We start from the raw sequence: 26,732 nt of genomic DNA, 5'->3' as shown, positions 1-26,732 counted from the left end.
GATCCTGTTTCTGCTTCTCCTGCCAATCATCCACACGAGACTTGAAGCAGTTCGTCTGACGAACACCCTCGTGCCCTTCGTGTTCTCCGTCCTGTGATCAGAACTCTGCCGACCACCGTTTAGACACATGGAATTAGCTTCTCCGAACCTCAGCTTCCGCATTCTTAAAGTGAGCTGCCCATGATTACGGGCAGAGCCTTGTGAAGGTTGAAGGACGTCTCAGAGCTGGAAGTGAATAGCAATTATTAAGCATTTACTATGAGCTTGGCACTGTTCAGCTGAGCCCTTAATCTGCTAGAACCTCACCTATTCTCAGTGGGTCTACCCTTGGGACTGCTTCCCTTGTGGTGTGTGCAAGTCTCGCTGGATGTTAACTTCAAGGCAGTTGGCTAAGTGTCCTTCAGCTACTCAGCTAGCCACACCATCATGACAAGTCTTTAATAGTTCTTTTCTTTCAGGATGTCTGGGTGGCTCAGTTGGTTGAGTATCTGCCTTCAGCTCAGATCATGATCTCAGGGTCCTGGGGTCAAGTCCTGCATCAGGCTCCCTGCTCAGTGGGGAGCCTGCTTCACCCTCTCCCTCTGCTGCTCCCCCTGCTTGTGCTCTCTCTCTCTCTCCCTGTCAAAAAATAACATCTTCAAACAATTCTTTTCTTTCATTTATTTCCTGTGGCACAAAGTCCCGCTGGTCTTCCTCTGAAACATGCCTTGCACCCCATCCCTTCTTTCTAGTCTTGCCACCATGTGACTACAGGCTCTTATCCCCATGCTGGATTATGCAGTAATTTCTTCATCTCTTCAATGCCGATATTTCTGTTCTTCCATTTCTGCACATGCCTGCTGGATTAATCTTCCTGAATCATTCCCTCTCAATCTTACTTTGGTCAGAATTATGGTTACAAAATTTAGGATTTCCAAGAGTTTCCATGTAGCATCAAAAACAAAGTAAAAGCTAAAAAAGTATTTTTATTTTTTAAACATTTTTATGCAGTGATTTTGAAGATAGCAGGATAGACATCTTTTAGGATATAGGATATTACATCAATTTGATAGTTTTAGTTTTATGTAAAATTCATTATTTTTTCTCCTAACTGGGATCATCAAAAATTTTACCATAGATCAGTACTCAGAAACACTAACATATACAACTCCTTCAACAGGCGTTCAGAGCTAAGGGCAATCTCTGGGACACCTGGGTGTCTCAGTTGGCTGAGCATTTGCCTTTGGCTCAGCTCATGATCTCATGGTCCTGGGATCAAGTCCCGCATTCTTGCTCAGCGGGGAGCCTGATTCTCCCTGCCACTTCCCCTGCTTGTGCACACACACTCTCTGTCAAACACGTAAATAAAAATTAAAAGAAAAAAAGAACGAAGGGCAATCTCCAAAACCAGCCCCAGTGAGTAGCTGGGGAAGTGCAAGGATAAAGTCTGCTGAACTAATCTCTCTGCCCCCTCCTCCCTCTACAGCCCCTTAAACTAATGAAATGTCCCATTGCATCACTTCCTATCTCTGATCACATGCACCTGCCTGGCCCATCATTGGGATTGGGGTAAAGAAATATGGAAAGGCCACATAACCCAGATCATGGGCTCTGGGTTCACACAACTCTGACAGGAACCTCAGGTCTTAACTGTCCAACGGGCACACTTCTTAAAATATCAGAGTAAAAACGTCTCATATACATAGTTCCTGGTATATCACAACTGCTCAAGAACTGGGAGCTCCTATATTATAACTTTATTTTGGGACATGAGAACAGGAATGAGAAAGGTGAAAGTTGTTTATATGGGCGTGGTCATGAGCAAAAGAGAGTTAAATATTCTGAGCCCTGCCTCCTTCACTTCCTCCCTCTTGAGCCATTTTGTCGGGATCTACTTCGTTGACAATACAGAGCAGAAAGTATGTGTGCTCTCACCAGTATATAGAGAGCAAGTTCCTGATTTTTCCTAACATTTATGTTGGCTATCACTAGACCAATGACGTGTTTATGGCTTATGCCACATAATTTCAGAGACACAAAAATTAATCTAAAGTCTTCCCTTAAGTATTAATTCCATGTATATGAGAAAGAAAGTCAAGGTGGATGGGAGCAGGTAAATCCAGGCAATGAGGATGCTAGGATTAGTGAGGGAATGTCCAATAAATCCTCCAAGGGAGGCTCCAAGGACTAGGTTCTGCTTAAGCAAGATGGAAAGGTCACCCTTGCTTATTTTTGCTGCTTCAGGGAGAGAAGCAGCAGACTCACATATATTTAAGGACTTAAAGCAGAATGAAGTTGAGACTGTCTGGGTTATCTGGCTGCTGGGCTTTTTCAGCACCGCTGGATCCTAAACAGAGTCCATCTGTGTGAAGTGTTCAGAACCAACACTGAGAAAACAGAAGACCCAGAGCCATAAAGACTAGAAAACAAACCAAATTCAAGAGGGCTGATACACAAGGTTTGTGTAAATATCACCTGTAAATGTCATAAAACAAGGCACATCCTGAGCCCAGCAACTTAGGAACATTAAACTCTCTTCCTGAAACATCTGTGAATATGTGAACTTCGGACATACACTCTAAGAAAGTGAATTTCTATTTCAGTCCATATTTTACAATGATGCAGACTGATCTAAAATAATCGGTCAAGTACTGATTTGTCCAAGATCTAATTTGAGATATTCACATAGTAGCATCATTCTCAGTATGTGTGCGTGTGTCTGTGGATTATCAGCGTGCCCGCTGGGGAGGACTGATGGCGGGGGCTCATATCCTCCCCAGCAGGAAAGCTGCGAAGTGTGAAAAATGGTCTATAAGGAAAAGGAGCCGGAGGGAGCACAGCGGACAGCGATCATCACTCAGACGAGACCGTGAGCCGTGCTGAGATGGCTATCATGCCCCACGCTCTGCTGGAGCTCTCGGTCCTCTGGATGCGCAGGATCCTGGGTCAGACCAGGAAGCCTGGAGGGCAGGGACCATGACTAGTGTGGCAATGCGGAGCTGGGAATGGCTTTGAAATCCGCGCTGGAAGCCCCCAGAGCAGATGTCGGTGCTGCAAGAGTAGGAAAGCCTCGAGCTCAGAGCGGCCCTGGAGGACTTCCCCTGCTGACCGGCCGGGGGCAGGAAGGACCCACCAGACTCCCCCCTCACTGTGAGCCAGGGCGATCCACCCTCCAACCTGTTCCGTCTTGAATCAGAGCGTAGATTACCACGCTAAGACTTAGCTGTGAAGAGAACAGGTAAGCAAAACCTAAGCTAAAGATCCACAAAATAAAAACTCAAGAGTTTCTGAGAGGTTTCTACATTAGCAAAACAGACACTTGAAGCTGTTATCAAGGTAAGTTAGGCCATTCTCACCAGATCCATGTACTGCAAAATATGGCTTTTCAAAATATTTTCATTTGGCAGTCGGTTTAATTATCAATTTCATCTTTGCTCAAAGGGGTTTAGTGTGAAGGGTGGGAATGAGCTCTAGAAAACATTGTTAGCTTAGATCATGCCACTTCACAGTTCCCAGGGTCTTGGAAGTAAAATAATCCAACATGTTCATTTTGTAGTGGAGAGAGAGAGGGCCCAAAGACATGAAAGACAGTCAAACATATAACCCATTCATCTATTCCTAAATATTTGTATAGTCTTCAAGGTGCCAGGTATGTGTACCCAACAGTGACAAAGCCAGGACAAGAGCTCAGGTATCCCTCTGCCCTAACCCAGTGGCCTTACTGCCAAACTGTAAGTGCTGGGTGACCATGAAGGGCCCAAATCCTTCTGGTTCCACTGTCTCTCTCAGAAGAAAGATGGTACCAAGTAGTGTTATACAAAAAAAAAAAAAAAAGGAATTGAAATTCTCCCTGGCTACTGGACCAAGTCAAAGAAAATCTATACCACATTGCCATAGTCCAATACCAAATTCTCCGTCCCTATCAGATTTGTTCTTTGCTAAGAATAGATACTAGGAAACAGTAGCTGGGTCACTCACCCTCTGTTGCTCAGTTTGGAGAGTACAAGGCCCATAATGACTCTCTGACAGGTGAGTGAATTCCCTGAGCTACCTGCCTTCCTGTCTCCCTGCAATAAATCCAGTGCTCTGCACAGGGATGGAGGGCTATGAAAGACCTGCATAGTGGTGCTGGGTAGGAAAGGCTGCAGACCACAGGGAAGGTATACAACGTGAGGCAGAAGGACGAGAAAGAAGTCAGAAGAGGTAACATCTAGGGCTTTGAGCCACAGTAAGGATTTGGATTTTATTTCGCCAAAGAATAACAAGATTGATCCATGGCTTTAAAAGATCTCTCAGGGCGCCTGGGTGGCTCAGTTGGTTGAGCGTCTGACTCCTGATTCGGCTCAGATCATGATCTCAGGATCCTGCGATCGAACCTCGTGTCAGGCTCCACGCTTTTTAGGGAATCTGCTTGAGATTCTTTCTCTCTCCCTCTCCCTCCCCACACTCCATCTCTCTCTAAATAAATAAATCTTAAAAATAAATAAAAGCTCTCTCAATAAAACCTAGTGCAATATATAACTGAAAATTCAGCAGTGCATTTCTATAATAAATTAAGCAATTGTTATTGATCATGTGTAGAAAAGATGGAATTTCATTAACTGTGAAATTAAGATGAAAAAAACAAAAATGTATTTCAAGTGACCAAATACTAGAGAGGTAAAAAGAGAGATTGTGGTAGGTCTAATAACCTCCTCCCACCTAACAGAGTCCTTCGGGATCCAGCCTCAGGTTTTCTTAACAATATATACAAAGGCTCATCAGTGTAGCAGTGAGAACTTAGAAAAAAATTTTTCAGAGGAAAAGCAATAAAGTTATGGCTTAAGTTCAGGTATGATCAAATAAGCTGAATTTATGACAAGTGATGTAACTTCCATCTGCAGGAGTCAGTGGGGCTGCGCTTAGCAAGGGGAAGGTCGGAGAAGGTGGAGAACACAGGAGTTCATGCCATCTTTTGTATTAAGAACTTGGATGATTATCCTCTAAGGCTTCACGTAAATTCCCTCTGATCACAAATGCCTGTAGTCAGTAACTTTTGAGATTTCTTGACTTATTATAATGATGAGAAGGCAGACAGGTCTTCAGAGACCCAAACGTCTCACAGTATTTGGGCATTACTCAAGTTCTGCTTGAGACTTCAGGCAGACCTGACCTTCCAGGGAGAGTTTTCTCTTAGGAAAGGTTACGCTAAGGAACATGGGAGGAGACACTGGGAGAAAGGAAATTTATTATTCCTTAGATTTTAATATTCCTAGATACTCTATATTCTCTCTTTTTGGTGGGATTCCTGGTAGATCAGTGATCCCTTAGATTTCCATAGGCATCAGGACGGCACTGTGAGTGAGAGGAAAGACATGAGAAGGCATCAGTGCACCTGAAGGGTTTCTGGTTGATGATGTAATCATACTCAGAGAGCCTGGAACCAGTTGGTGCTGGCTTGGAAGACGGTATCTGGTGGTAGATGAAAAATCAGCATTTTTTCCAAATGACTTGAATGAGAACATGTGAGTCAGGACTCCTATCCATCTTCATGTTTTCAAGCTCTGTCTCCTTCTGGTCCATTTCCTGTATTCATAACAGAGTGCTATTTCTAGAACCTAATTCTGTCCCTTGCCTGCTTAAAACTTTCCAAAGACTCACCGTAGACTTGAGCATAATGACCCAGCCCCTGGGCATGACTCCATCCTACACCTTTCCTGTACTACCCTGTCTTTTGTATCTTAGAGATACTGAACGTGTTCCCTGATGATAACATTGTCTCTGATTTTGAGGGATTTAGACAGATGCTTTCTGTGCCTGAAACACCTCTTCCTTCCACTCTTCACCTAATTAACTAACTCCAAATCACTCTTTAAAATCTGACTCGGAAAAATCTTCATCCAGGTTCATCTCTGAACCTTCATCTCTGAACGTGAATGAAGCATTTCCTGAGTCAAATAGAATTAAGATTAAAGAGGGTTAAGATTTCTTACTACCGCATAACTTCTCATGAGAAACTTTATTAAACATATTAGTCTTTGTCCTCATTAGGGATGACATAGTACCTGGCACCTAGAGGGAACTTTTAAATGTTTATTGAATGAAAGGAGAAATATAAACAAAATTCAAATATTCAAACCCCTGAGACAGCCACTTTTCAAAAATTTGAAAAAGTTCTAGCTTACAGTAAACAGTACAAAATTATTAGAACCATAAGAATCATTCTTAACAATTACGATACAGCCATACAATGGAATACTATCCAGCCATCAAATATGCTATTATAAGAGAATATCTAAGTCACACGTGGGGATATTTATCACTTGTTAGGTGAAAAAAAGGATGCAATCACTATCTGCAGACTATGCCATTTTTGTAAAAGAAAAGTATAAATGGAAAGGTAAAATTTTGGAGGAATATATATCAAATGTCAACAATGGTTGTTTTGGGTAGCTAGGATTATGATTTTTATTTTTAGTGTTCTACCTGTTTATATTGTCTAACATAAATATTTAGTCTGTGATCTAAAAGAAATTGTAGGAAATAGAATGAACTCCCTGCAAAGTCCCTCATGAGGAAGGTTCTAAAGAGGGACTCACACTGATCCCTTGGCTTGTGAACCAGCGAGGATGTGAATGTATCAGGACTCTTACCATGGCTCCTCACATCTTCACGCGGGGTAAGACATCCAGCTCAACAAGGGAATTATGACGTGGTGTGTGTTTGGTGGGAAGAGGCCACGGGAGTTTTTAACTTGTACGTCTCAAAATCGTTATGGTCCATGAGAAAAACACACCAGAAGTGAAAGCCACCCAAGGATTCCCCTGTGGGCACTGTTTAGCCATGAGAATGTGTTCCTTTGTCCTGTGTCTCTCAGAGAGTAATTCTTCCTTGAGATTCCAGAGTGTGAATCCCACCCCCTCAGTCACAGCAGCTGCTGGGCTCTGGCATCGAGGGTCCACTCCCCAGGCTAAAACCTCGTTAAACAGTATGGGGGACACATAGCCGTACAGGGTTTGTCCTAGATTAAGGAAACTTTACATGGGCATATCAACAGAATAGTTTAAGAATCCAGGGTAGTTTCATCTCAGATCTGATCATCTTACAAGTCTCCTTGACCTACACAGATAAACACATGGAACTGTTTCCTCCTTTGCTTCTCGGCCAGGAAAATCTTGAGAATACACATCACTGTTTTGTGGAAAATGTATTTTACTAGTTTCTGAATGACTACTAACCCTTTATATATTTTTAAGATTTTTAAATTAAAAAGAGAGAGATGGAGAGAGAAAGAGAGAGAGCGAGACAGTGAACACCAGCAGAGGGAGCAGCAGAGGGAGAGGGAGAAGCTGACTCCCCTCCAGGTAAAGAAAATGGAATCAGACCTCATGTAGGAGGGTATGAGGTAGCAAGAGAGATTTTGAGTTTAGACAATATTCAAAGAAACAAGAATCTTCAGGAAGATACTTCTGAAAGGGACGTTAGATTTCCCTGGGAGTCAGGCAGCACCTTCATTCTCTTCCTGCCTCAAATCCGTGCCCCAATCAGACCAAAGTCTCCACGGTCCCTGGACCTTCCATGCTGCCTGAAATAATCCAGTTACTCCCTCATCCTGGCTGGGAATTACCCCCACCATCTCCCCTAACTTCTGGCGGCCAGCCTCCTGATGTTCTGATGTCTCCTCCGACATTAGAAAAGACTCAGTCCCCACCCCAGACATCTCCCTACCCCTCTGTTTGCCTCATCATAGATTCTATCACAGTGCATTTGCTTTCCTTGCAAACCAAAAAACAGCCTGACCATGTTAGCGGTTCACCTTTGTGGTCTCAGATGGTTCCAGACACCAAGTGGAACTCAATTCATTTTCTAAAAATAGACTTTAATTTTTAGAGCAGTTTTAGGTACACAGCAAAACTGGAAGGAATTTACAGAGATTTCCCATATGCCCCTCACCTCCACATATGCATAGCCTCCCCATTGTCAACATCCCCAACCAGAGTGATAACATTTGTCTTAATCAAGAAGCCTAAGCTGACAGATTATTTTCACCCAGAGTCCAGAGTTTCCATCAAAGTTCACTCTTGGGGTGCATCCTATGGGTTTGGACAAATATATAATGACATGTATCCACCACCATAGTGTCATTCATAATAGTTTCGATGCCCTAAAAATCCTCTGTTCTGTCTATCCATCCCCCTTCCACCCTCACCCCCAGCAACCACTCATCTTTTTACCTTCTCCATAGTTTTGTCTTTCCAGAGGACCACAGAGTTCCAAATCACACAGTATGTGGCCTTTTCAGATTGGCCTCTTTCACTTAGTAATATACATTTAACTTTCCTCCATGTCTTTTCATGGCTCATTAACTCATTTTTTTAGCACTGAATGATATTCTATTGTATGAATATACCACAGTTTATTTATCCATTCACCTCCTGAAGGATATCTTGCTTGCTTCTATGTTTCCACAAGTATGAATAAAGCTACTATAAACGTGCAGGTGCAGATTTCTGTGTGGACGTAAGTTTCCAACGTCTTTGTGTGAATAGCAAGGAGCATGACTGCTGGATCATTTGGTAAGAGCATCTTTGGGTTTTGTAAAAAACCATAAAACTGTCTTCCAAAGCAATTACCATTTTGCTCTTTGACTTAGCAAAGAATTCCATTGGTATGTAGTGGTATTTCTTTGTGGCTTTTTTTAAAATTTGCATTTCCTTGATGATATGATGTGGAGTATCTTTTCATATGCTTATTTTCCATCTGTATATCTTCTAGGGCAAGGTGTCTGTTAAGATCTTGGCTCATTTTTTAATTGGGCTGTTTGTTTTCTTATCAATTTTTAAGAGTTCATTGTGTATTTTATCAAATATGTCTTTTACAAATATTTTCTCCAAGCCTGTGGCTTGTCTTCTTATTCTCTTGACAATGTCTTTTGCAGAGCTGAGAATTTTAATTTTCATGAAGTCCAGCTTATCAATTCTTTCTTTCATGGATTGTGACTTTGGTGTTGTATTTTTATTTTTTATTTGTATTTTTGAAGATTTTATTTATTTGAGAGAGAGAATGAGATAGAGAGAGAGAGCATGAGAGGGGCGAGGCTCCGAGGGAGAAGCAGACTCACTGCTGAGCAGGGAGCCCGATGCGGAACTCAATCCCAGGACTCCAGGATCATGACCCGAGCTGAAGGCAGTCGCTTAACCAACTGAACCACCCAGGCGCCCCTGGTGTATTTTTAGATCACCAACTCCAAGGCCCTAGGTTTTCTCCTATGTGATTGTATGTATGTTTTGTAACTTGCACTTTATATTTAGGTCTGTGATCCATTTTGAGTTAATTTTCATGAAGAGTGAAAGGTCTGTGTATAAATTCCTTGTTTGTTTGTGAGTGTCCAGTTGTTCCAGCACCATTAGTTGAGAAGATTCTCTTTTCTCTCCTGTATTTCTTTGCCCCTTTGTCAAAGATCAGTTAACTAGAACTGCACGGATCTATTTCTAGGTTCTCTGTTCTGTATTTTGCCACAATAAAAAATGGCATTAAGAAAAAAAAGAAGTATATTGTTTAATCTCCAAGTATTTGAGGATTTTCTAGCTATCTTTCTGTTATTGATTTCTAGTTTCATTAAACTACGGTCTGAGAACAGACATTATATGATTTGAATACTTTTTGAGTGGCTAGGGTGTGTTTTATAGCCCAGTATGTGGTCTCTCCCAGTGTGTGTTCTGTGGGAGTCTGAGAAGGATGTGTGTCCTGCTGTTGCCAGAGGAAGTTGTCTGTCGACATCCATTGTCCACAGTTGTTGCATTCAGCCATCACCTTGGTGATTATCTGCCTGGTGAATCTGCTCATTCTGAGAGAGGGCTACTGAGCACTCCAGCTGTGCTAGTGGGCTCATCTGTTCTTCCTTGCAGTTCTATCGAGTTTTTACCTCAAGTATTCTAATGCTCTTCTGTTAGACATAAGCATGTTGAAGACTGTTATGTCTTCTTGGAGAACTAGTCTCTTTATCATTATATAATGTCCTTCTTTGTTCCTGACAACTTTCCTTACTCTGAAATCTGCTCTGTCAGAAATCAACAGGTCCTGCTTTCTTTTGATTAGTGTTGGCATGGTACATCTTTCTCTAACCTTTTACTGTTAATCTATATGTGTCCTTATATTTAAGGCAGGTTTCTTATAGAGGACATCTTTCCATCTTGTTTCTTGATCCACTCTGACAATCTCTTTTAACTCGTGCATTTAGACCACTGATGTTTAAAGTGATTTTTTATATAGTTTGGATTAATATCAACCATATTTATTGTTTTTGTCTGTTGTTCATGCTCTTTTGTCCTGTTTATCTTCCATTGTTTTTCTGTCTTTTGTGGTTTTCATTGAGGAATTTATATGATTCTATTTTCCCTCCTCTCTTAGCATATCAATTATATTTCTTCTATTTTTAATTTTAATTTATTTTGGAAGAACACTTGATATGTGATCTATCCTCTTAACAAATTGTTAATTGTACACTATATTATTGATGAGTTATAGTTATTGTTTTTCCTTTTTTTAGTGGTTGCCCTAGAGCTTATGCTATACACTTACAACTAATACTAGTCCACCTTTTTTTTTTTAAGATTTTATTTATTTGAGAGAGGGAGAGCGAGCAAGAGCATGAGCAGGGGGAGGGGCAGAGGGAGAGGGAGAAGCAGGCTCCCCATTGAGCCAGGAGCCCGATGCAGGGCTCAATCCCATGACCCTGAGATCATGACCTGAGCTGAAGGCAGACACTTAACCAACTGAGCCACCCAGGCGCCCCAATACTAGTCTACTTTCAAGTTACACAATACCACTTCATGGGTGGTTGTGAGTACTTTATAATAACAAAGGAATCCTAATTTCTCTCTCTTGTCCCTTGTATCATTGTGGTCACTCATTTTGCTCATCCATAAGCATGTATATACACATAAGCATACATAATCAAATACAATGTTGCTATTATTATTTTAAACAAATTGCTATCTGTTAGATCAATTAGGAAAAAGAAAAATAAAAGTTTTTATTTTACCTTCACTTATTCTTTCTCAAATGATTTTCCTTTCTCTATATAGACCTGAATTTCTGACCTATATCATTTTCTATCTTCCTAAACTTCTTCTAACATTTCTTGTAAGGCAAGTCTACTGGTAACAAATTCACTTACTTCTCAGTTTCTCTCTGAGAAATTCTTTATTTTTCTTCACTTTTGAAGGATAATTTCATAGGGTACAAAATTCTAGGTTGGTCGTTTTCTTCTTTCAACACCGAAGATTTCACTCCACTGTCCTTGCTTGCATGTTTTCTGAGAGTCTAGATATTATTCTTATCTTTGCTCCTCTCCCAGCAAGGTGGTTCTTCTGCCTTCTTTCAGTATTTTTTATCTTTAATTTTCTGTAATTTGAAAATTAGATGTTTAGGTAGTTTTGGAGGCATTTGTCCTATTTGGTGGTGCCTGAGATTCCTGAATCTGTGGTTTGGTGTCTGACATTAATGTGGGGAAATTCTCAGTCCTTAATGTTTAAATATGTCTTCTTTCCCTTTCTTTCTTCTCCTTCTGGTATTCCTGTTACGCAGAAGTTAAACCTTTTGAAGATTTCCTACAGTTCTTAGATATTCTCTTCTGATTTTTTCAGTTTGATTTTTGGTTTTGGAGGTTCCTATTGAGATATTCTTGAGCAGAGATTCCTTTTCCAGCTGCTTCCAGTTTGAAAATAAGCCAATCGAAGCCATTTTCTGTTAGTGATTTTGATTTCTAGCATTTTTTTATTCTTTCTTAGAATTTTCATCTCTATTTTTATACTGCCACACGTTTTTGTATTCTGTCTACTTTATCCATTGGGGCCCTTAGCATATTAATCATAGTTGTTTCAAGTTCCTGGTCTGAGAATTCCAACATCCCTGCCGTGTCTGGGTCTGGTTCTGATGCTTGCTCTGTCTCCTCAAATTTTTGTTTTGGTTTGTTTTTACCTTTTAGTGTGTCTTGCAGCTTTTTTTTTTATTGATAGTTGGACATCCACTAGGTGAGTAAACTGTTCTAAACAGGCTTTCAGTAATGCAGTGGTTCTACAGTCCTGTGACTAGGTCTCAGTCTTACACAGACCTTTGCCTTAGGCTGTGAACCACACACAGGCTTCTCCGTCTCCCCCTGCTCCCCTTAGCTGAGATAGGCAGCTAGACAGGCTGGAGCTGGGTATTTTCCTTCTGCCACAGACTTACAGTCTGATAAAACACTGGCAGGTGAAGCTCTGCTTAACTAGTTTCTCCTGAGGGTGACCTTATTATGAAGAACAGAGTGCTCTGGCATATTTTAAAATGGTTGCTTTTCCCCTCCCCCTGCAGAAAGCACTGGGGGATTTTTCTGATACTCACTGTGAGAGTTTCGGGAGGTAAAATTCACAAAGTAAGGGCCCTCTCCCCCCCACTATCTGAGGCCCCTGGAGTTTTTATTTCCCAGACTTAGCTCCACTGTGCCTCCTGCAATTTGTTAATTACAGTTCCTTTTTTCCTCTCTCAGCACTGGATCCCATAGAGGTTTCTGCTCTGGCGAGTTGTGATTCTCTGGAGGTTTGCCCTGCGACCTCACTTCTTTTATGAATCTAAGAATTGTTGGTTTTTCCATTTTCTCAGTTTTTACTTGTTAGGCCGAAGTGGTAACTTCCAAGATCCTTATGTGTTAGACCAGAAACTGGGAGTTTCAATAAATTTTAAAAAATGAGAACCATCTGGGTTTGGATTTGAGGGGATGATCAGAAATATACAGACAAAATTAAAAAGATTTTTTTCCCATGCTGAAAAAAAACATTTTTTTTTCTAACTTACAACAGCTAATTAACTCCTAGAGTTGACATCCTTATCTATTTCCAGTGCCTACAGCAAAAGACGCTGGTCACCTTGGAGAGGGACCACTGGAGGAAATGTGTTATAAAAATAAACTTTCCACCTTTTTATTTTCTCTGTGACAGAAACTAAGTTGTCTTTGGAATGTAAAACCTATTCAAATGTATTTCAGGAATATCTTGGTATCATTCAACTGGGAAAAAAAAACAAATTTTCTCTTTCCATATTTCCCTCCAATTCCCAGGGGCCTTCTAGGGCAGAATCACAGACTAAAAATAGCATAGACTAATTTGGGCTCACTTAGGCAAGCTATTTATCCTGTTGTACATAGTTTTTTTTCCTTTCCAAACATCTAGTCATTCCATTAATGCTATGAAAAAATCTATGTGGTATGAACAAGACTGCTGTACCTACTGAGTCACTTCCTTGAAAGTAGTTCTCAGAATTCAGCTTTTGTTGAGCATCTATTACTTGTCTCTCCAATTATATTTCAATACACACTGTTACTGTGTCATAACCATGAATGCTTTATCATCTGCCTAATTACTAAACAAGTCCAATTATGCAAACATATTCTTAACATCTAAATATTTTGGTTCTAACTAAAGAAAATTAGGTAATTTTATACATTTTCCTTTCTTTAATTTCTGGATTTCATAGATCTCTCTATATCATGCCTTTGAGTCCAAATGTTTCCCTGGTGTTTATTTCACACATATACATTTTATTGAAGTGAAGATGCTTCCTTCATTTTCTTCCTTGCACACTGGGATGATCATTCATTAATCTTTCATCCATGCTTAGATTTTTTTTTACTCATTATGTTTTCTGAGTTGTTCCTTCAAATCTTCAAATTCTCCAGGGGTGCCTGGGTGTCTCAGTTGGTAAGTGTCTGCCTTTGATTCAGGTCATGATCTCAGGGTCCTAGGATCGAGTCCTGCATCAGGTGCCCTGCTCAGTGGAGAGTCTGCTTCTCCCTCTGCCCCCACCCCCTGCTTGGGCTTTCTCTCTCTCAAATAAATAAATATATTTTTAAAAAAGAAAGAAAAAATTCTCCAGAAAATATCTATTCTATTGCCTCTTACAGCTTTTTATGAAATCCAGTTTGCGATGCGAGTGGGATGGCTGGAAAGACTAATGACAAGCATGTACTTGCCATGGTTAAGTACTTTCTGGTTAAATACTCTTTTAATCACATTTTATGTGACTGTTCTATCTTCTAGCAACTTCATGGGGTTTTGAATATAGGTGAGTTTCAGTGGGGTGGAGTCTGGAGCTGACAACCAGGAAAGGATTGAGTCTTTGAATTCTTTGGTGCAAAATGGTGGTTTTATGAAAGCACGGGGACAAGACCATGGGCAGAAAAAGGTGCTGCCCCGGGGTGGTGAGGGGTGGCTGATTATATGCTATGGAGTTGGGGGAGGTAAGGAAAAGTAAGGTTTTCAAAAGAACTTTCATATGTTAAAGAAGACTCACAGGATACCTGAGGCCCTGCCATTGTCAAATTAAGGTTGCTTTTCCCTCTAGCAAGGCATTAACATGAAGACAGTGGGAAGCTTCCTGGAGGAATGTCACACAGATCCCACCCAGGACTGTGGGGGGGATGCCTTTTGCTCCCTCATCATCCTGACTCCCATCTTACTTCATCACCCTCATCTCAACACATATCAGCTTTAGTGCATTATGTCTTCCTAAGTTAATAAAGGTGAAAGTGGTTGAATCAGTAAGATTCAAGACATACTTTTAAGGTGACAAATAACCCTTGAATACCAATTCTGTTCTAGGCACTAAAGATTCAGTGGTAAGACAGAAAAAGTCTCTGTATTCTTGGATCTCATGATCCAGTCAGGGAGATAACCAAGGAACCAATTAGCATTAGGTGCTATGAAGAAACTGGGAAAACAGGTTAGAGAATGACGTCTTGAATTTTTCCTTCATAGATACACTATCTATTCAGGGAAGACTTCTCTGATGAGATAACAAGTAAGCAGAGATGTAAATGAAGGTGAGAAGTGGGCTGTGCAGATATCTCCATGGAGGATCTTTCCAGAGGGAGGGAGCAAGAGGGAGGGATTAGGAGGGATGGAGGCTGAAGCACTCTCCGTCTGTTTGAGGAACACAAGAGAGTAAATAGAAAGCAGAACCACACTTGCAAGTCTCTGGAGGAATCACATCTGCTGATCCCCTTGGCCAAAGGAAGTCTCTCAGGCAACCTCTGAATCTAAAGGTAAGGAAACCAACTCCGCCTCTTTACTGGGAGGACCTGCAGACGCAGGGCAGAAGGTGCAGACAGAGAAGCAGGCGAAACCCTGGGACTCTCTTAGAAAGTTTTTACCCACATCCCTAAATATTCACTTAGAATAAAAACCCCAAACTGGAACAAATGACAAATGATCTTTTGAGTTTTCTCCCTTAAAGTATTAATGCAAATAACTTGTTTGGTTTTTAAATATTAAATCTCCATTCTATTCCTAGGATAAAGTCAATGTGTTCACCATGCACGTGATTTTTAGGAATTTATGTATTTGGCTTGTTCGTATGTGTTAGGGCTTCGGGTGGACTTCTGGAGATCCATGAGCGCACAGTAATGAATGAGACTGGCCTGTAGTCTTCAGTCTTACACTGTCCCATTTGTTCTAATATTAAGACTATGTTGCTCCTGGGGCACCTGGTTCCCTCAGATGGTGAAGCATCTATCTGACTCTTGGTTTGGTTCAGGTCATGATCTCAGGGTGCTGAGATCAAACCCCACTTGGGCTCCACACTCAGCATGGGGGTCTGCTTGTCTCTCTCCCTCCCCTTCTGCTCCTCCCCATGCTTGCTTGCGAGCAGGCTCTCTTTCTCAAATAAATAAAAAAGACTATATTGCTCCTATAACAGTGATTGGAAAACATACCCTCTCTTACTGTTCTGTGGATAAGTTGGTTTAAGATTGGATTCATTGCTTCTCAAAATGTTTGGTACAATTTTCCAGTGAAGTCATTTGCACTGTTTTCTTTATGGGACAGTTTTAAATGTTGATTCATGATCTGGGTGTACTTATGAAGAGTGTATTTTGTAGTCTGTCTAGTGCAGACTTTCTCTGTGAATAGCCAAACAACACATATTTGAGGCTTTGTGGGCCACATGGGGTCTTTGTAGCACATTTGTCCTTATTTTTATTTTTTTCACAACCGCTTTAAAGTGTAAAAGCCATTCTTAGATCACATTTCATTCAGAAACAGTGCACAGGCACAATCTGGCCCAGTTTGCTGGTCCCGGCTATAACGTGCTGTTGTATATACGACTACTAGGTCAAGTTTGCCAATTCTGTTCAAATCTTTTATATCTTTTAATAAAGAAAGATGTCCCATATCAAATATGAAAAGAGACCTGTTAATATCTCTGAGATGTGGATTTCTGTTCGTAGATCTTTTACTTCTTGCTTTATGCATTCTGAGGTCTTATTATTGAGAACTGTTATACAAGCAATTTCTGCTTAACATCAGTGTTACGTCCATGGGAAAATGACATTTTATGCAAAATGTCACTTGCTAGTGAGTAAGGAGCCTATTTTAAATGGAAAAAAGAAATTATAATGCATTCATATTAATGCCAAACCCTCAATCAATTTCCTAAAAATGTCACTAAAACACAGTACTTACTCATAACTATCTGTACTGTTTATAAACTATATTTATATGTAACTATAACTATGGTATAAACTATATTTATACCATAACTAACATGTATGGTATAAAATGTTCGAAACATAACTTCCTAATCACCACTTAATTTGTTAACCAATATCTGCTTTGTAAAAAGTAACATAATTTCTTTCAGCACCAAAACTATCTCACATAAACATCCCCTTTGTTGACACTGAATGTTTTTCAAAACATCTACTTTTATAGCACAAAATAAGATTGTCACAGATCAGTATCTCTTGTGAACATTGGTGCAAAAATCCTAAATAAAATATTAGTGAACAAAATCATGCATCATATTTAGAAAGTAATATATAATGATCAATTGGGATCTATTCTGGTACTGCAAAAATGGTTCAGTAGTAAGATATCCATTAAGATATTACTAAATCTAAGAAGAAAAATCATATGATTATCTACATAGTTGCTTGAAAACCCTTTTTAAAAAAAATTGAGAAACCTCCAGGAAACAGGAATTGATGGATATTTTCTTATGCACACACACACGCATGCACACACAAACACACACACTTGTATGTAGGTACATATGTGTATATATTTAATCTACTATTTTACAGTGCGCTGGTGGCGTTAACCAATGAGATTAGACAATAGGAAACAACTGCAGTCATAGGAATTTGAAAAAATATAGAACAGTTATCTCTAGTTCAAATGATATGATGGTATTCCTAGAAAACCCTAAATCATGTGTAATAAACTAAAACAAGAATTCAGTAAGGTATCCAGACATAAAAAGAACATAGAAATTAATGGACTTCTTGTAAGCAAAATAACTATTTAGATAATACAATGGAACATTAACCATATTTAAAATAAGAGGATAAAAATGTTTAAACTTAGGAATGTGCTTAGCAATGAAAAAACTAAAACAGTTCTGCCAGACACAAAAATAGATATGACTAAATAAAAAACAGACAACCCTTGTATTTAGATATGAAAACTCAGAGTTGCAAATATGTCAGGTTTGCTTAAATTAATCTATAAATTTAATGTGATCTCAATAAAAATACCAGCAAGCATTGTTTTTATGGAATTAGAAAAGTTGATATCAAAGTTTATATGGAAAAATAAGCATACAAGAATAGCTAGGAAAATACAGAAAAGCTAAGAAAAGGGACTAGCTGGACAATATATTAAAATATATCATAAATCCTCTATAATTAAAACAGTTTGGAACTCATATATGAATAAGCAAATGTATTATTGGAATAGAATAGCAAGTCTGGACAGAGGCCCAAATACACATGGAAAGTGAATCTGTGATGAATGTGGTAGCAAGCCTGGGAAAGAGTGGAGTTTTTAATAGATGTTGCTGGGGTGAGTGGATAGACAGAAGGTAGAAGGGAATCCATCTCTCACACCGTACACAACCAGATACATAGACATAAAATCATACAAGTACTAAGAAGGGTTAACTCTCCCTACACATAACTATGACTCAGAATCCTGATTTGGTAAGATTCAGATGCACCACTGTTCTCTGGCTCCCCCATGGGAAGAATCCTCCTTTCACTGAATAGCCATTTCCCTACGAATAATGCGCCATTTTCCACTGGCTTCTTTCAAGCTCATCTGCTTGTCTTTGGTTTTTCCCAGTTCAACTATGAAATGCCTCCTTCTACATCACAGATTAAATTCTGTACGCTTCACACTTGCCATGTGTAACAATGATTAACTCTGGCACAATACAAAACATACACAGAGGCACTGAGAGTGAATGAACACTTTAGTCGGGATTTCTTGAGAGAAAACTTGGAAGAAGAGTTTTCCCTTTAATAGCTCTTATTTGCGGAGAGGCCACAGTAGCTAGCAAGTAGGATGGGTAAGCCCCCGGTGGTTTACAGCATTTATGGCCTGTGGAGTCGAGGACTGAAGTCAGGGCAATTTCAGGGAAGTCACAGGAGATTCCTGGAAAGAGAGCCAGAGGAGGGAGATTCTCAACTTATGTGAGTAAATGGTGGCCAAGACTTTGGCTGGCCGTTGAACGGTGCATAAAGGGACAGACGCAATGACAACTAAATATACAGGAACTGACCTGAAATTTGAGCTGCAAACAGGAGAGAAGGAGTCTACAATTTAATTTCAGTCAAATAAATTGCTTTCAAAACTTTTCCAGAGTCTCCAAAACTTAATATTCCAAAGTCTTCCCAGGATACAATCCAAAATTAATCAGGAAGTAAAGAACCAAGAAAATGTGACCCATCTCTAAGGGAAAGATAATACTCAGGAATGATGCAGCCGGGGATGAGCAGACAAAGGTTTCAAAGCGGCTGCTACAGTTATGGAAGCTGAAGGGAAGTGTTGATAGAGACATGGTAGGATGACACAGCATCTGAAATAGTAAAGTCATTGCGTGGTTTTAATAGCAGAATTCAGATGCCAGAGGAAGAGAACAGAGAATGTAAATATAGACCAACAGAGAACATCTCATCTGAAGAAAAAGAAACAAGATTGAAAGAATATAAGCAGAGCTTTAAGCATCTGTGGGACGATACTGTATAGAATAACACACACACATCTGAAGTCTGGGAAGGAGAAGAGCAGACGGGTCAGAAAAAAGTATTTGAACACATAATCTCCTAAGTTTTATCCAAGTATAAAACATACACAAAGATTCAAGAAACTCAGAAACTCTGGATTTGCTTTTGATCTATCAGTTTTCCTTCTAGGAATTTACCCTGAAGATGAGCCTCCAACAGTATGAAAATACATATGTAGAAGGTTATTCATTGTATACTGAACATATGATGTATACAATACATTGTATATTGTTTGAACAAATTATGATTCATTTTCACCAAGGGACAGCCAATTTTTGTTAAAGGGCCAGACTGTAGTTTGGGGTCCATACTGTCTCTGTTGCTCTGTGCTTAACTCTGTGGTTGCAGGAGTCATAAACAGTGTGTAAACAAATGTACATACACTGTGTGCCAATAAAACCTCATTTACAAAAATAGATGGTGGGTCAGATTTTGCCAATCTCTGATTTGTACAGTGCAGTCCTGCACATCTATCCAGGAAAAAAAAAGACTGAAGAGAATATTTATAAACTGATATGGAGTAATGATTTGATTTTTTTTAAAGATTTTATTTATTTATTTGTCAGAGAGAGAGAGCTCGAGCAGGAGGAGTGGCATGTAGAGGGAGAGGGAGAAGCAGACCCCCCACTGAGCAGGGAGCCCGATGCCAGACTCGATCCCAGGACCCTGAGCTCATGACCTGAGCCGAAGGCAGATGCTCAACTGACTGAGCCACCCAGGTGTCCTGGAGTAATGATTTTAAAGAGACCACACAAAAGGGCTAAATCTAGGACCATTTGAACGTCAAAATAAATAATGACAATAATGGATAATAACACTTTGAATAAAATACCAGAGTTCATGAAAAATGAATGAGCAGAAGGAAGGGAAAGAAGAGGTCCTTCTTATAATAGAATGCCAACATATGAACATAGAAGGAATGATGACATTAGAAATACCACTGTTTTGCAACCACTATAGTAATAATTGCTTCAAGCAAGAGTCATCCGTGGATGCTAAAACTCGTGGGTGTAAGTTGGGCTAGGGACAAGGTATTTATTTACACAGACTCCAAGTATCACTCTGTGAATTACTTACTAATCACAAAGGTAAGCAATATCTTGACAGCAGAAACCAGGAGCATAGCCCCTTAACCAGGTGAGCAGGGTTAGCACCCACCGTCACAGAAGCGATCCCATCACAGGCCTCCGGACACCATCCACGGAGGAGGGCATGCCATCTGTTTGTGGTTCTCCGAGCCGGCATGTAGAACTTCTACCTAGTGATGAAGACATGTCAGACAAACCCAGACTGAGGGCCGATCCACAGAAATACCTGACCTGTGCCATCAAAATGCCAATGCCCCAGTGAAGACTGTTCCAGATCAAGGGGACGAGACAGACTTGCCATGTGAATGCAGTGCGAGCCGGAACTAGGTCCTGGACCAAACAAAACTGCCAAATGGGACATTCTTGGAATAATGTGCAAAATCAGATTAAAAACAGGAGATTGATAAGAGAATTGTATAATGTTAAAATTTCTGGTTATGATAGCTGTATCTGATTATCCTTGTTCTTAGGAAATTCACATTGAGATATTTTGGGGTAAAAGGTATGAAATCTTCAACTTCCTATCAATGGACTAGAAAAAAACGTAATGGTATCTGTATAGAGAGATGATGATGTACCAACTATGAGACATAAGTAAAAATATAACAATTGGTGAATTTGGGTGAAAGGTAGGTGTGCGTTCTTTCCACTTTCTAGACATTTTAAGTTTTTATTTGAAATTGTTTCAAAAAAAATTTTAAAAGACATAAAACCACACATCTGTCACAGCAAAACCAAATCCTGTCACAATAAACTTTCCTGCTTCTCAACAAAAGCAATCGACTTGTGATTTTTGACAATGTCCCACCAATTGTATTTGAAATTGTATCGATATACATAACATACAATTGTGTTTAAAATGTTGTTTTGAGTTTGAGTATGTAAATATTAATTTACCCCTTAGAAATATTATCCAAAAAATGTTGTAATGAGAACGAGGTACCTGCTATGCAGTTTGGGTGTTGAAGGAAACTGGGAAATCATTAATGCAGCACACACGTTGTTTGCTGATTGTATTTTCTAACAAATTACAGATTCTGTCACCATGAAGCTGTTGGCTGGAAAGTTCAGGAGCTTCCCAGGTGAAATCTGGACACGAGGGCCGCAGACAGACTGCGGGGGGAAACCAGAAGGACACTCACCTGCAGGCTCCTGGGCGCCCAGCACGTGTCCGCACCTGCACCTGCCGCGGGGGCCGGAAGGTTCACCGCCAGGCCTCAGCTGGGCTCAGTCCTCAGCGCGCATGCGGACCGACACCTCCAGGTGGGGCCGGGGCGTGCGGGGTGAGGGGCCTCGGGGTACCCGGAGGGAGCTCGGGGTCGTCCGGAGGTCACGAGCTCTCCGTGCCCTTCCGCGCGGACCCTCCTCGTGGCTGTCACAGAAATCAGTAACTGGCGGAGGCGCGGCTCTGGACACACACAAACAGGAGTAAATGTTTTCCAGGCGCCGGGTGGGGAGTGACGAGGAGCGCGCCCACCCCGTCCGGGAGCACGGACCGCACACCTGAGGAGCTTCTCGCTGTAAAGAGCCGTGAAAAGTAGGAACACTCGCAGCAGGGGCTGTGGGGCTGCAGGTGGCAGCTCAGCGCGAGAAAAAGATGCGCTCTGAACCCTGCGGGCCAGTCTGCGAGCACCCTGGCCGAGGGCGGGGGTCGTCAGTGCAGGGTGGCGCGGGGCGCACGGGCTCTCGCCGCGGCACAGAGACGCACCGCCTCGTGACCGTCCCGGCGCCTCAGGGGTCCAGGAACGTGGCCTCGGCCGTCCGCGTGCGGTCCACGGTGCGGCTGCGCTGCTCGCGGGCGGACTCCAGCAGTCGGGGCTCCGGCTGCGCCCCTCCAGTGGGAGGCGCCCCGAGGGCGAGGGGCTGCACCTGGGAGAGGGGGGAGGCGCCCCGAGGGCGAGGGGCTCCTCTGCAGCCTAGGGGAGCGCAGGGGCTGCACCTGGGAGACGGGAGGGAGGGAGAGTGGTGTCAGAATGTAACCGAGCACAGCAATAAGAAACGCAGCCCCCCCATGTGTGTAATTATTGGCACGTGAAGCTGACTGGAATCAAATGGAAAGACATTTTCTAAATTTTGGGAGAGGCGTTCTGCCAAAGGAGCCATGAGCCCATAGGAAAGCTGAAACTTTCAACTCATCTTCTGTGAACACCTCCAGGCATAAAGTGGTTTGGGTGGGTGGCATTAACTCAACTCTCAAAGATTTTGTGTGTGTATTATATATATATATATATATGTAATACACACACTTGTAAGTTTTTGCTTTTATTAGTCAATCCTGCAAGTCTTTTTCTTTATTGTTTCAGCTTTTGGTGAATGCTTAGAATGGCATTATCCACCTGAAGATTACACATTAAAAAAATAAAGTTCACCTGAATCTTTCTCTAGAGGTTTTATGGTTTTTAAGATTACATTCAGTTGGGGTGCCTGGGTGACTCAGTTGGTTGGGCTACTGCCTTTGGCTCGGGTCCTGATCCTGGAGTGATCCCGGAGTTCCAGGATCGAGTCCCAGAGCCCCGCGTCGGGCTCCCTGCTCAGTGGGGAGCCTGCTTCTCCCTCTGGCCCTCCCCCACTCTCATGCTCCCATTCTGTCTCTCTCTCTCAAATAAATGGACAAAATCTTAAAAAAAAAAGATTATTCAGTTTCCTAATGCATCACATTTATTTTATGGCAAAGGTGGAGACAGAAATCTCTTACCTTCTTCCCTTTATTCAGTATGGCTTCATTTCCCCCAATGAGTTAAGATACGTCCTTTATCCTACCATAAAATCTTTTATATCCTTAAGCCTCTGACTGAACTTTCTATTATAGTTTTTTAATGTTTCTATTTTGTGAATATCCATCTATTTATTGTGGTTTTACTAAATCATTTAATGTTTTATAGAGCAAGTTCCTTTCATTGCTTTCTAAAAATGAATTTACTTTTGTCACATTTATTCTTAGAAAAAGTAAATAATAGAGAAAACCATTCTAGGGATGCCTGGGTGGCTCAGTCTGTTAAGCATCTGCCCAGGGTCCTGGGATCAAGCCCCGCATCGGGCTCCCTGCTCAGCGGGGAGTCTGCTTCTCCCTCTCCCTCTGCTGCTCCCCCTGCTTATGCTCTCTTGCTCTGACAAATAAAGTCTTTTAAAAAAGAAAATACATTATACCCAAATTAATCTATAAATTTAACACCAGTCTCATCAAACTATCAAACTATAATTTGTGTAGACTTTGACTAATTTTAAGTTTATAATTTTCTTTATATGGGTTTTACAGTTCTTGGTTAAATTTATTTCAATTTATTTTAAATTTTGTAGACTTTACTATATTTTGACTGGCTATTGCTAGCATACAGGAAAACTACTGAATTTTCTGTTTACCTTTATACTCTAACATTGTTCCAAACACATTTCTTACTCTTTGGTTTAGTAATTTCAGTTAAAAATCTAATTTTTTTACAGTAAAGAATTATGTCATCTATCAACTAACAGATTTAGATTCTTTTTCAAACTTTTCCTCTTATCACATTTTATTTAGCTTATTGCAGAAGTTCTTAGTTCATGAGTAATAGTAATGTATAGTGACATCTTTATCTTATTCCTTATATCAACGGAATCAACTTTGGTATTTCTCCATGTTGGTATTATTTGAAATAGGTATTCTTCACCATAGTAATGATATGCCTGCTATTCTTAGTTTACTAAGTTTTTTAAAAAACATACATTAGGAATAGATATTGATTTCTATCAACTGCATTTTGGATCCCTGGAGATGGTTAATTTTTGAATTTTGTACTTTTTCTTAAAGGATCTTGGTGTTCATCGAATTCACCACAGTTAATATTCATTCACTTTACAGCATATGTAGAAAATTGAGGTCCAGGCTATATTTGAATACCTCCAGTGATAGGAAAATATGTAAAATGGCAGCTTTGTCCATTCTTTGTATGTCTGGATTTACTGAGCCTGGGTGACAGCACCCCGTAACTCAGTAGTATTCTCAACCGACCTCCGACTCCTCTATTACCCCGTCCATACTGTTAATCTTGCTGTCAAATATATTACACAATGCCCTTGGTCAGTAGTTTACTGAAAGCATTCTAATCACTCTACCGAAAGAGAAGTTAGTTTAGTCCAACATGACCTGTCCTAAATGAAGCCATGTAATCCCAGGGCTTACACAAAATACCCATATAGTAATGTTAGGATGCTGGATGTCTATTAAGCTCACGTTACAGCAAAAATTAAAATAGGTGGCTAATGTTTCACATAATGTTTCTAATGTTTAACATAATAAGGTTTTAGCTGCAACAGAGATAGTAAATGTACTTATTACAACCTCACTACTTTAAAAATTCCAATATGGAGGCTCAGAGATATAGCGCCTGCCAACTGTCTGCCTCAAACCCTAACCTACACAGCCCTTCACTGGGAGACGCTCAGGCCTTCCAATGCTTGTGGGATGTCCTTGTTTTTCCCCTGTGGATTCTACGTGAGTTAGGAGTCAGGACTCAGGAGCTCCATGCTTCAAACTATGCAGATGGCTTCCTGACTCTGTATCTGTAGCTGCCGGCCAACTAACCCCAACTGCGTTTCCCAGAAAAGCTCATGTCTGTGGCTTCGCATCAGCAACAGCAGCCACCCCTGTCTTCCACGCGGCACCTTCTCAGTGTCTTCCTGAGTCAGTAAGTGTCTCACAAGGTTTTCCCAAGCTCTGTCCCTGAGGCTGGTGGTCACTTTGTTTCCTTGGCCTTTGGCTTCTGGCCTGAGATCTTCTAGAGGGCAACCCTTTTCCTGTTCACTTTGCCTCACTTGACTTTTCAAAATACTGTTATAATAATTATACCAGTTTTTGTAAAATTAACCAATAATCCATCAAACCGTGCAGATGTGTGTAGTGAGGTGTCCCTCCCACCCCGCAGAGAACAAAGCCCACCTTCATGCCTGAGTCTTGGAGTTAAAACGGAGTCTTCTGTTTCATCTCAATACCTTAAACAGACGACAGGAGCGCACGGAACGTGAGATTTTGTGACACTCCACCTCTGTGAGAACCAGGATTTCCGTCTTCTTTGGTCCACTCAACACTGCTGGACTTGATTAAGACATGTTACTAGTTTGAGAAGTTGTCTTCTGTTCTTCTGTGTTTTTAAACGTAACTGAGGAGATGAAACTTTGTAGATAAGCATACAATGCAGAAAGAGACGGAGGGGTCCTCAGTAATTATCTCTCACTTACCAATGAATAAATGAAGCAGGAGATTAAACGTGCTGTCTGAAATCACAAACTTTCTGTTAGGGGAATGGCTAAAGCAAGAACCCAGGCTTTCAGACTCCAACCTGATCCTCTTTGTGCTTCTTCATAAACTCCTGCCTCCGGGGAGAGATGGGGTTTACTCGTCCGGTACCAACTGTATGTCAGATAATAGAGAAAAGCATGTCTTCTGATGTCACATCGTCAGTTTACTGTAATAACTCTTTCAGTGTGAAGGTTGCTACCTGAGTATGAAAAACCGTGTGATGAGAAAAGGCACAAACAGCTCAACAAACTAGAACAACAAAGTAATTCAGTCTCAATTTTTGTTTTTTAAGTTAAAGACTAACACTTCAACTAACACCATCAGTCTTTTCCAACTTTGCTTTGACTCAGAATTTGAGTCAAGTCAAAAACATTTGGATATTTCTTCCCCCACTAAATTTCCTGCACTTCATGTTTCTAAACAGATTACCTTTGTGCTGTTTAAATTAAACATTAATTCATTCAAGCATCAAAGCTGTTGTGTTCTCACAGATAGCATTTGCCATGAACAAACACATTTTAAGCAGAGTATCTTATTGTTATGCATAATTACCAGAGAATAATAAAAAAATTTAATTCATGGCTCCAGATGTTGAGAAATCAAAAAAAGGAGATTCTTGTATCAGGAACAACACACTTCAGAATGACAGGTTTTTCAGGGTAAACGTACTTTTGGTGTTCAAGAGTGTTTTCGTATTTTTTTGGTCTATACTTCATCCATCCATCCATCCATCCCACATACCCGCGCCACATACAGAACTAGGTCCCCAGGGTGCAGTGGTTCCCACCCTCTTGAGCTTTAGCTCCTACTGTGCCGGCAAACTCAAAATCTACATTTGTGATCTCTTTTCACCCTCTATCAAGTTGATTGCTTGTGCTTACACTTCCAACATCCATTTCATTGCTCACCTGTTCCTGGGAAGCGAAGGTATCTTTACTTCAGAATTTCAGACCATCTGGCTCTCTTCACTCCAACTGTCATGGGCTTCTGATCTTTTCATGTCTGGCTCCTCACCCTCTCGCTTCACTTCACCAGCACCTCCTTGGAGAGGCCTCTTTAACCACCTAAACCCAAAATAGTCCCGTTACTATCACATCACTGGTATTTTCCCTGTGGACTTTGTGTGTGATACTTGTCATTTGCTTGTTTAATCTCTGTCTCCCTTTCTTCCATGAAAGCCCTCTGAAGGCAGACAGGGCCCTTATCAGGCTAATTTGCCTCTGAATCCTAAAATGGTGCTTGGTAGACAGTTGGCATTGATTAAATATTTGTTGAATAAATGAATCAATGGATTCCTAATTAACTACTTCTT

General features: G+C 40.8%; 1 long non-coding RNA gene across 5 annotated transcripts; it reads right to left on the bottom strand.

Moving 5' to 3' along the window:
• On the bottom strand, positions 1-26,542 carry LOC112840468 (uncharacterized). 5 transcript variants are annotated; one of them, XR_012381453.1, is made up of 6 exons: positions 26,329-26,542; positions 25,360-25,619; positions 25,061-25,280; positions 21,288-22,084; positions 20,216-20,315; positions 18,226-18,425 (listed from the first exon to the last, which is right to left on the bottom strand). It is a non-coding gene; the product is annotated as an uncharacterized lncRNA (long non-coding RNA). The 5 variants fall into 5 exon arrangements; XR_012381451.1 differs by lacking the exon at positions 18,226-18,425 and adding an exon at positions 1-225 and having other exon boundaries at positions 25,061-25,619; XR_003212479.1 differs by having other exon boundaries at positions 25,061-25,619.
• Between the last annotated feature and the right edge of the window lie 190 nt (positions 26,543-26,732).

This window comes from Callorhinus ursinus, unplaced genomic scaffold (genome assembly GCF_003265705.2).
Source record: "Callorhinus ursinus isolate GAN/ISIS: 27379988/994484 unplaced genomic scaffold, GSC_fseal_2.0 scaffold19, whole genome shotgun sequence".
Classification (NCBI taxonomy): domain Eukaryota; kingdom Metazoa; phylum Chordata; class Mammalia; order Carnivora; family Otariidae; genus Callorhinus; species Callorhinus ursinus.
This window is presented reverse-complemented; position numbering and strand designations above follow the sequence as displayed.